At 44.4% G+C, this 9,313-nt stretch overlaps 1 long non-coding RNA gene across 1 annotated transcript; it reads right to left on the minus strand.

The window, feature by feature from the left end:
- Positions 1–1,068: 1,068 nt before the first annotated feature.
- On the minus strand, positions 1,069–8,571 carry LOC130541570 (uncharacterized). Its single transcript, XR_008955639.1, has 5 exons — positions 8,172–8,571; positions 7,177–7,259; positions 5,904–6,051; positions 3,335–3,425; positions 1,069–1,686 (listed from the first exon to the last, which is right to left on the minus strand). It is a non-coding gene; the product is annotated as an uncharacterized LOC130541570 (long non-coding RNA).
- Between the last annotated feature and the right edge of the window lie 742 nt (positions 8,572–9,313).

A 9,313-nucleotide genomic window follows, 5' to 3' on the forward strand; every position in this document is an offset into this window, starting at 1 on the left:
TTCAGTTGTTTAAAATCTAACGTTGAATATGGGAAGTATAGGATTTTTACTTTTACACCCTGCAGAAGCATGGACAAAGTTGCAAAATCCTTCATGAAGGGATATTTCCTTCTTCCTCTCATGTCCTTTGAAACAGATTCATTTCTCCTTTCATCTTTTAATGAAAATTTAGCTTTTCTTTCTGGCAAGACCTTAGGGTGAGGTTTAGAACAAATTTCAGTTAGGCATAGAGAGTAAATGCAGTGTCTGGTTGGGGTGGAATCATTGGCTTTGGAATTAGATCAATGTGGGTTCAAATCCCAGCTCAGCCATATCTATGAAAGCGTGACTTGCAGATAGGTGACCACAAACACCACAGCCATAATGATGATAACATGCCTTATGCTAAGGTTCGATTATTTGCAAAGCACCTAGCTCAGCCCCTTTAGGCTCATGTTTCATTTAATCCTCACAAGGACCCCAAGAGGTAGTTTACATTTACAGAAGAGGTAGGTAACTGAGGCTCAGGCCCAATATGGTTAAGAAATGGAAATGAGTTTCCCCCCAGGCAAGGTGGCTTTGAAGCTGGAGCTCCCAGCCACTCTGACATATTGTTGTGTAATTATTGCTATTACTCTTGACAGACTAACCTCTTGGATAAGACCTTGCAACTTATATAACGCAGAACCTTCTCTTCCCAACTGGACAGATTTCTTTGATTAAAGTGTTTGCATCTCCTTCATCTCTGTATTTCTCACCCCTCCAGTCCCCGTGGAAAGTGATTTGCACATTCTAGAGTTTCATGAAATATCAATTGACTAACATAAGTGGGCTTTGGAGAGCCTCCAGCTTTGGTTTTGCAACAGCAGACCTCTCTTTCCCTGTCTACTTGTCTTTTAAAAAATCATCTTAAATATGATTGACCCTTTATAAAGGTAAACATATCAAATGCAGAAAATTCAGAAACTCTAATGAAGAAAAAAATGATTTAGAATTCCACTACCAAAAGATATCATTTTGTCTGATTTCCTTTCAATTTGCCTATGCAGAGATTTATGTTATTGCTCTTTACAAATGTGTGTTTTTTTTACAATAAAAATAGTACATTTGCACATTAGGAATGGGAAAAAAAACTGAAAAATAATACAAGTTACTCAGAACACCACAACAAACAGTTAGCTGTTGTTAGCTTTCTGACACACGTTGACTTGACTTCACGTTCTAATCTGAGGAAGCCTAATTGTGAAGGTGTTGTTTCAGTTGTTTGCAGTCTAAAGTTGAATATGGAAAGTATAGGATTTTTTATTTATTCTTAATGGCCGCATGATATTCCACCGTGCGGCTGAACCAAAAATCATTTAACCAGTTCCAAGTTGTTGGGCATACAGCTTGTTTTCAATCAGTCGCTTTATACATACCAGTGAAATAAACATCCCTGCTGTTGCTGCTAAAGGATTCTCTGGTCACCGACCAGGGGTAGACGTGACTGGGGTGGGCCCGCATGGCTCTCAGACTCCAAAATGTGAGTTTCATCTGCCTTCCACTGTTGTTCTTCTCAGTAGAGGTCTGCCTGCGCCACCTGTGCATCTGAGCCCATCCGATGCACCGGATTCACCTGGAGGAGCAGGTTTCTGGCAAGGAACTGACTTTGTGGGTTCCCCTAGGAATCTCCTGCAACTTTTCTAGTGTGTTGGCTTCTGATTTCTCCTGTAGGTAGACACACAGGAATAGAGGGCAAAAAATAGAAAAAGAGATTTTTAAAAACAAATTGATGCACATAAAAAACATCCCAACAGTTTAGAGAGAGCAAAAAAGAAAAAAACCATCTCTCTTTCTCTCTCTCTTCCTCAGATGCCTTATTCCCTTCTAGAGGCAGCTGTTGCCCACAGTTTCTCCTGTTTTCTTCCAGAATTGTCTGCCCAGTCACCTATCTATCCACTCACACAATCATCTCTATCCACCTATTCGTGTGTTCAGCTATCTTTTTTCTATGTGTGTATGTAACTAGCTGTTGATCCACCCAGTCATCCATCTGCAGAAAAATCAGGAATGTTTAAATGGGTAGTTATCCCAAATACAGCAGTTCAGAGGGGGCTTTAGGAGGTAGGAGCCTGGGTCCCCAGCTCACCACCAACCCACTGCTGCTCTCAGCCTGTTTCCTCCTGTGTAAAATGAGGCCGACAACACTTCCGGGGGCGGTGAATGTGCCCTGGTAAGTGGAGACATGGCGCCAAAGGAAAGGCCTGGAAAGGCCCGTGGAGGGTGCTGCTCTCTGCTCAGGCCTGCAGTGAGGGAAGACCCAGCGCACTTTTTCACCCAAATGAGGGGAGCAGAAGAAGGCAGAGGGAAGCGAGGAAGGTAAGGGAGTGCCCCCCGGCTCCCCCACCGCCTGGTGGAAGGGACAGGGTGATGTTTCATAAACATTACGTCCGTGTTTTCAGGGAGATAAGGTGTTTAGTAAACGTTGTTGGAGGAGGACCTGGCCTGGAGAGCCATCCGCATGACCACCACCAGGACACGCCGGCTGCCTGCTCAGACCGGCTTCAGGGGCCTCCAGCTCGGCTTGCCCAAAATACAGGAACCAGCAAGCGGAGCTGGCTCTATTTAGTGTAAATAGAGGCAAATACTCTTTTGCTGAAGGACAAAGAGGTTGTGCAGGGAGAGGGCCGGCAGCCTCCTCTGGTCAGCAGTCAAGGTCTGTGGGCACTGGGAGCCCAGCATTTCCATGTGGGGTTCAGCTCTCTGGAGCTGGGGTTTGCCTCAGGGGCTTCGTGTAGCACAACCCCACAGAGAGGCATGGACATAAAATACCATGGGAATGGTGCCCCCTGGAGTTGTGTAGCAGGGTGCCTGGTGCAGGCACAAGGAAGTGGTCACCATTTGCTTACAGAGCAGACCCTCTGGGATCCTAGGAAACCTGAATTGGCCACCAGGTCCCCTACTGTCCACCATTTGTCCCCCTCCCAACCACTGGAGGGCCCTTGGCTGCATCAGGCTGGCACTGGGCAGTAATGGTGTACTCTTCCTTATCCGAGTAAGACTTCCCTTCATTCCCACACAGCTGAGTCAAAGGTGGCAGTGGCACAAGATGCCTTCCCTGAGCCAGTCCTCTCTGGACCCTTGCCAGGGAGCAGAAATGTCACAAACGTACAAATCTGAGCTCAACGAGGAATGTCTTTGCTAACTCTCAGGACCCCCAGGCATGGACAATGGACCAGACCCCATCCTATTTTCTTTCTCAATTAATGTTCCTGACATATTAACAAATGAGGAAATTCTAATACAGATTTGCAAAAATTGTGATACAATTGAAACTTCTGCATTTAACAATTTAATACTTTCAACATATACTCACCCAAACACACCGACTTGGCAATAATACCGAGTCTGAATTGGAAAGGCTTCATGAATATTAGGCCCAGGGCAAATTTCTCTCTGGCTCTACTCTGTCAAAGAAAGTGAGAATTTAGCTTAGTAAGAGGTGATGTCCTCCTCACTGGAGGCATGTAAGCAGAATGGATACCACTGAGGCAATCCCTGCATAGGCCTGAGGCTGTCTGGGAAATGTGAACTGCAGGACATCTCCAGCACCAAGGCATATTTGGTTCTAAATCTAGTTGTAGAGAGGTCCTGGGAGGCCATGATGGCTCATGCCTGTAAGCCCAGCACTGTGGGAGGCAGAGACGGGTGGATCCCCTGAGGTCCGGAGTTCAAGACCAGCCTGGCCAACATGGTGGAACCCTGTCTCTACTAAAAATAGAGAAAATTAGCTGAGTGTGGTGGTGTGCGCCTGCAATCCCAGCTACTCAGGAGGCTGAGGCAGAAGAATTGCTTGAACCCTGGAGGAGGTGGTTGCAGTGAGCCGAGATTGCACCACTGCACTCCAGCCTGGATAATAAGAGCAAGACTCCATCTTAAAAAAAAAAAAAAAAAAGATCCTTCCTGCTGAGCTGAGCTGACTTGGCTGTGAGCAGAGGCAGAGTCTGGGAGGCACCCCAGCCTGAGCAACTTTTCTGGAACTGCATAGTGTTTGATGAAATGGATTGAAAACCCAATTTCCAGCTCTGTGCCAATTTGGGGTCAAATGATATATTTCACTTTTGTCAATGAGCTTTGCTTTTCTGAGCCTCAGTTTCCTCATTTGCAAAATGGGAGTGATACTTCCTGACGTGCTGGGCTGTCGTAAAAACTAAATAAGATAGTGTATGTCCAGGCCAACTCAGCATTAGGCACACAGTTAGCACTCACATATGTGGCGTGAGAGGTGTGAGGCACCCTCTGAACTAAAACACTAAATCAAAAAACAGATACGGAGCTGGGCATGGTGGCGTGCACCTGCAATCCCAGCTACTCAGGAGACGGAGGCAGGAGGATCCTTTGAGCCCAGGAGCTTGAGTTCAGCCTGGGCAACATAGAGAGACTCCATCTCTAAAATAAAATAACATAACATAACGTAACGTAACGTAAAATAAAATAAAATAAAATAAAACAAAATAAAATAATTAAAGAAAAACAGATATGGGGAGGAGCTCTCTCTGGCTTTCCCTCCCGGCTCCAATTCCACAGCTCCGGAATCCGCACCTGGCAGACCCTTTCGCTCTGAACTCAGATGCCTGGCCTTATTCTGGCAGTGTTAGAAGCACAGGCTTGGGTTCTGGGGGATGAGTGCAGGTAAGCGACTTCCCCGGGGATTTCACTGTAGCTTCTGAGCACATACAGATAGATAGTATCCTTATAATAATATTATTTATGTGGCTCTTATTATTCACTAGTTACTTTCTTTGCACCCTTAAGCAAGGAACTTAACCTTTCTGAGCCTCAGATTCCTTATCTAGAAATCAGAGAAAATAATAATGCTTATTCAGAGCGATTGTGAAAATAAAATTAGCTCATACATATAAAACAGAACAGTGCTTGATGCACAGCAAATTCAAAATGTAAATATAATTAACACTATAAATACATTGAAACAATATAAAATTAGTTGTTATTTGGCAGGCACTGTGCTATACACATATGCATGATTCTCAGAACAACCTTCAAGGTATCTACTATTATTATAATCTCATACAACAGTTGAATAAACTGAAAAGTGAAGTAAATATTGCCCTAGACCACTTGGCCAATAATTGGCACATCCAAAATTCAAAATTGATTGGCTCATTCCAAAACCAAGCTCCTAATTGTTATGTGCTCATGAGTGTGGAAGTAAGAGATTGTCAAATATTACTTCACACCCCCCCCTTCATTAGTTAAAAAATAGACAACCACCACCTCAATGATGCCAACAACTACAAAACTCAACTCCACAGGACCCCTGTCATGCTACAAGCAGATGGCATCGATCCTGACTTTGCTGCCATGAAATCCCCTCAAGAGAGCCCCACATCAGGGGTCCTGAGTTTGCAGACAGTCATTAGAGACATCCTTGTTTGGGAAACAGCTGCCCTCCACCCTGATTTCACAGCTGGGGAAACAGGGCCTGGAGAGGAGACTCATCTGGTCCCCTCTGTTTTATGCCGCTCCTTTCTCTTGCCCGTAACACCACACCACGGAGCTTTGCCTCTCGGGGCGCATTCATCTCAAATCCTTTTTCTGATTAGCTCACTGTGCTGCCTGCCACCCAGGTTCTCATCAGAGCACTCACGGGACCTTGGCTATTTAAAAATTCTGTTAATTCGAGAAGTCTCTGCCACTGCCTCTGCCAGCACCAGGCTCACCCATGTTTGGCTTTTGCATTCTGTGCTTCCTAATCCCATTTCTGGGGCTTAATTATGATTACACAGCTTTATTATGTAGAATTGATTTTAAGTAATGGCCCTAATTAAGAGTGAATTTTAATTAAGCTTAATTCAGAGCCTGCCTCCGATTGCCAAAGATTTGCAGCCTGAGAAGAGGAAAGGCTGCCCGTGCACAAAACTCACACGTGACTTTGATCTTCATGCTGCTGGGCTGTTGCAGCCAGATGGGTTTGTACTATTTTCTGGCCTCAGGGTGCATTTCTTCACCAGGGTGCAGGAGGCATCAGCTCTAGTCCATCTTCCCCTTCCATCCAGAAGCAAACTCGGAGTGCTGGCAATAAACAGAAGTGGGGATCCTGCACCTTTGGGGTGAATATCAACTACACCACCCACCCTGTTGTAGAAAATGAAGCTCATTTGCTTTCTTCCAACTGCTCATGAAACCTGTTCCACAGGTGAGAAAACTTAAAGCTCAAGAAGGCCACGGCACACACAGGCAGTGAGGGCAGCAGGAAGATTGGAAATCAGCTCTGCTCCCAATGCCTGTGCCCTCTCTGTTCCAACACAGCCTTCCAGTAAGTGGCAATCATCTCTGACTTTGGCAGAAACCAACCTCCTTGAATTTCCTGCCTGCCCACCTAAGCCACTGCTTCCCCAACTTTAGAAGCTCATACGCTGTGAAGGTGGGTCTTTTATGTAAGAGTGAAAAACATCTCAAACCAACTTGTTTTCAAATGAGAATTTTTTCCTACCTTTAAAACTGCTATAAAGCAAAAGTTGTCATAAAAATGTTAAAAAGGAAATAAAACAATGTGATTAAATCCAAATCAGAAACTATTACCTTCTAAAGCCCTAGGAGTAAGGCTTGATCTGCCTGTCTTTAAGAAACAGAGATGAGAAGATAGTTCGACCACAACAGCACCAAACTGAGACTTTGTCCCTAACATAATCGGAAAGACCGAAAAAGAGTTGGGAGGACAATCATTATGTCACTCTGTGATACAGTGTTATTTAAAGTCGTGTCCAGGTGTCAGCTAAAATCGACTCTCCTTTGTCCAGCATTTTCACGGACACTGATCCAAACCAATTTAGCACAGGTTTCCAGGGACCTCTGGGTAATAATGCCCCTCAGCTGCCCTACAGATGACAAGATTCTGGACAGAAACCCAGCTCCCCTAACCCACAGCCCTGGCCCAAGGACAAGATATGGGCATTTCTTTGGTGTTTCAAATAAAAACACAGTGAAATCAACATGTTCTCCAAGACCGGCTGGTGGAGGCTGTTCACCTGCGGAGAAGGGGCCTGGTCATCCGGTTCCTGAATGCCTTTGCCACACTAGAATGTTTTACGGTTCTAAAGTTCCCGCCTTAGAAAATCACCCACTAAGAAGCCAAGCTCTGAAAACGTTTTGATTTTTCTAGAGGGAAATGGAAAGTGAAAAATGGAATTCAATTACCTTGAAAATAAAAGGGGCAATTTCACTCACAACTGTTACACTTAAAAGCTCCATATGAAACAGGCATTCAAATAAGTCTCAGCCTAAGTTAAAAGAAAAAGGGGAAAAAGAAAATCATGTATTAATCCTCTTCCCTCTACTCCTTCTGACCGAGTGAGTCTTCCTTAGACTCAAAAAAGATAGATGGACTTGAAACACGATTAAATAAGCATGTTTGGACTTTAATAATCCAAGCCACAGAAGTTTCTATTAAAAGTTGGGTATTTAGAAGAACCATTTGGTTAACCAGTCTAGTGACACAGAAACCACCATGTGAGGGAGGCTCTTCTGAGCAGAGCTGAAGCAGGGACTCCCTGCTTTTCTCTCAGGGATTTGGGGGTAAAGTTACCATCAGACCCTTCAGTTCAGCTGAAAACTCTGAGATGCCCAATACACTCCCATTTTCTACTTCTAGGAAACTTCACTAAAACAGAGGAAAGGATAATAGCCTTGATTGAAATAGAAAGGCGTTACAGAAACTGACACCAAACAACACAACAGACATCATCATCCCATCATAACCATGACGCGCTCATTCTTTCTTTATATCTTCATTCCTGCTAGGTCAAGGCAAGCCGTAGAAGTGGTTTTGCGACCACCATGATGGTTTCCCAAGGCAAATTTAGACAGCATATTTTCTCCTGCCACAAAAAACTCCAGCCAGACTGTCCAGTGGTTGAATTCCTATTCCTCAAGTTACCAGCTGTGGAACTCTGTGCCTCAGTTTCCCCATCTGTAAAATGGAGATAACAGTAGCATCTACCTCATAAGATTGCTGTAAATATTAAATGAGATAGTGCTTAGCACAATGCATGGCACATAGCAAGCACTTGGTGGCCGATCAATGGCAAATACGAACACTGGCTCGAGCTTACTGCCATGGTTTATCTTAGCAGCTCCTGACTTGCCTGTTGAGAAAAAATGCTCCTAAACTCAGAAGTATTCAGAAAACCTACAGCAAGGTGGTGAGAGACGCGACTCTTCAAACCTCTGAGGTGCTTTTCTGTCCTCATTCCAGTTTTCTGCCCGTCACATTGGCCAAAGAGCTCTAGCGAGAGTTGAAGCCAGTGCTGATCACTTTCCTGACAACCTGGCTGGCAGAGATGGGACCGTATGTAGCACAGGGAAGAGGTGTGTGTTCAGACAGCTTCCTCTCGGAAATCCATTTTGACTGTAGATCCAAAGAAAATCCTTCCAGGCTTCTTGTGCACACGCCAAAATCTGCACACATGTATGCATTTCTTCCTCTCTGTGCATCTCTCCTGCACATCTGGGCAAAAACCAATCTCTGCAGGTAGCATCTTGTGCATGTAGCTGTCCGGCCCTATGATAAAATGCATTGTTTCTCTCTGAGTGAAGCTTAATGCACCTCAGCCTGGGGATTTATACTAAGCAATAAAATCCACAGGATAGAGAAATGCAAATAGATTGTAGAATATAATATTATCATTGTCAACATAAAAAACTTTTATTTACTGCCCCCCAAAAGAAAATACACCATAGTGTCGTTTGTTTCAGGGAATGCAAAAAAGGTTTCAACAACTAACAGGGCATGTTTCTGAGCAAAATATACCCCGTATATAATGTTGGAACACATATTGTCAGTGGCCACTCGTGTGTCTGTGTTCTTGCAAACAAACCTGTGGAATTGAGTCATGGAAGGTCACTTCCAGCCACCTCTGTGAGCCACACGGCACCTACCTGGCTCTGTTCACAAACAAACCAGACAATATAGACCTATTTGAAGGGAGAGACCCTCTGAGTCAGGCCACACTCCTTCAGCACATCTTAGAATGAGGCGTTTGAGTAGTTGCTGACTTGGCTTACTGGGGAATGGAGTTGTGGTGGAGGTTGATTAAACGGATGGTCCATGTTGCTTTGGGCAAAGGGAAAACTTAAAGAGAAGATGTAGCAGAGCACATGGGAGGTGACAACTCCATCTTTTCTCTAGAAGGTATCCCTACAACTCCCCCTTAATGCTCAAGGTCATTCCACCAATGCTTTTGTTGCACAGGGTATTGACAACTTACAAGACCAATTATTTTCACTGATTTGTTTGAATGATAAGTCTGTTGTTTTGTGTAGGGGTTTGGCTATG

Source organism: Pan paniscus, chromosome 4 (assembly GCF_029289425.2).
Source record: "Pan paniscus chromosome 4, NHGRI_mPanPan1-v2.0_pri, whole genome shotgun sequence".
NCBI classification, from domain to species: domain Eukaryota; kingdom Metazoa; phylum Chordata; class Mammalia; order Primates; family Hominidae; genus Pan; species Pan paniscus.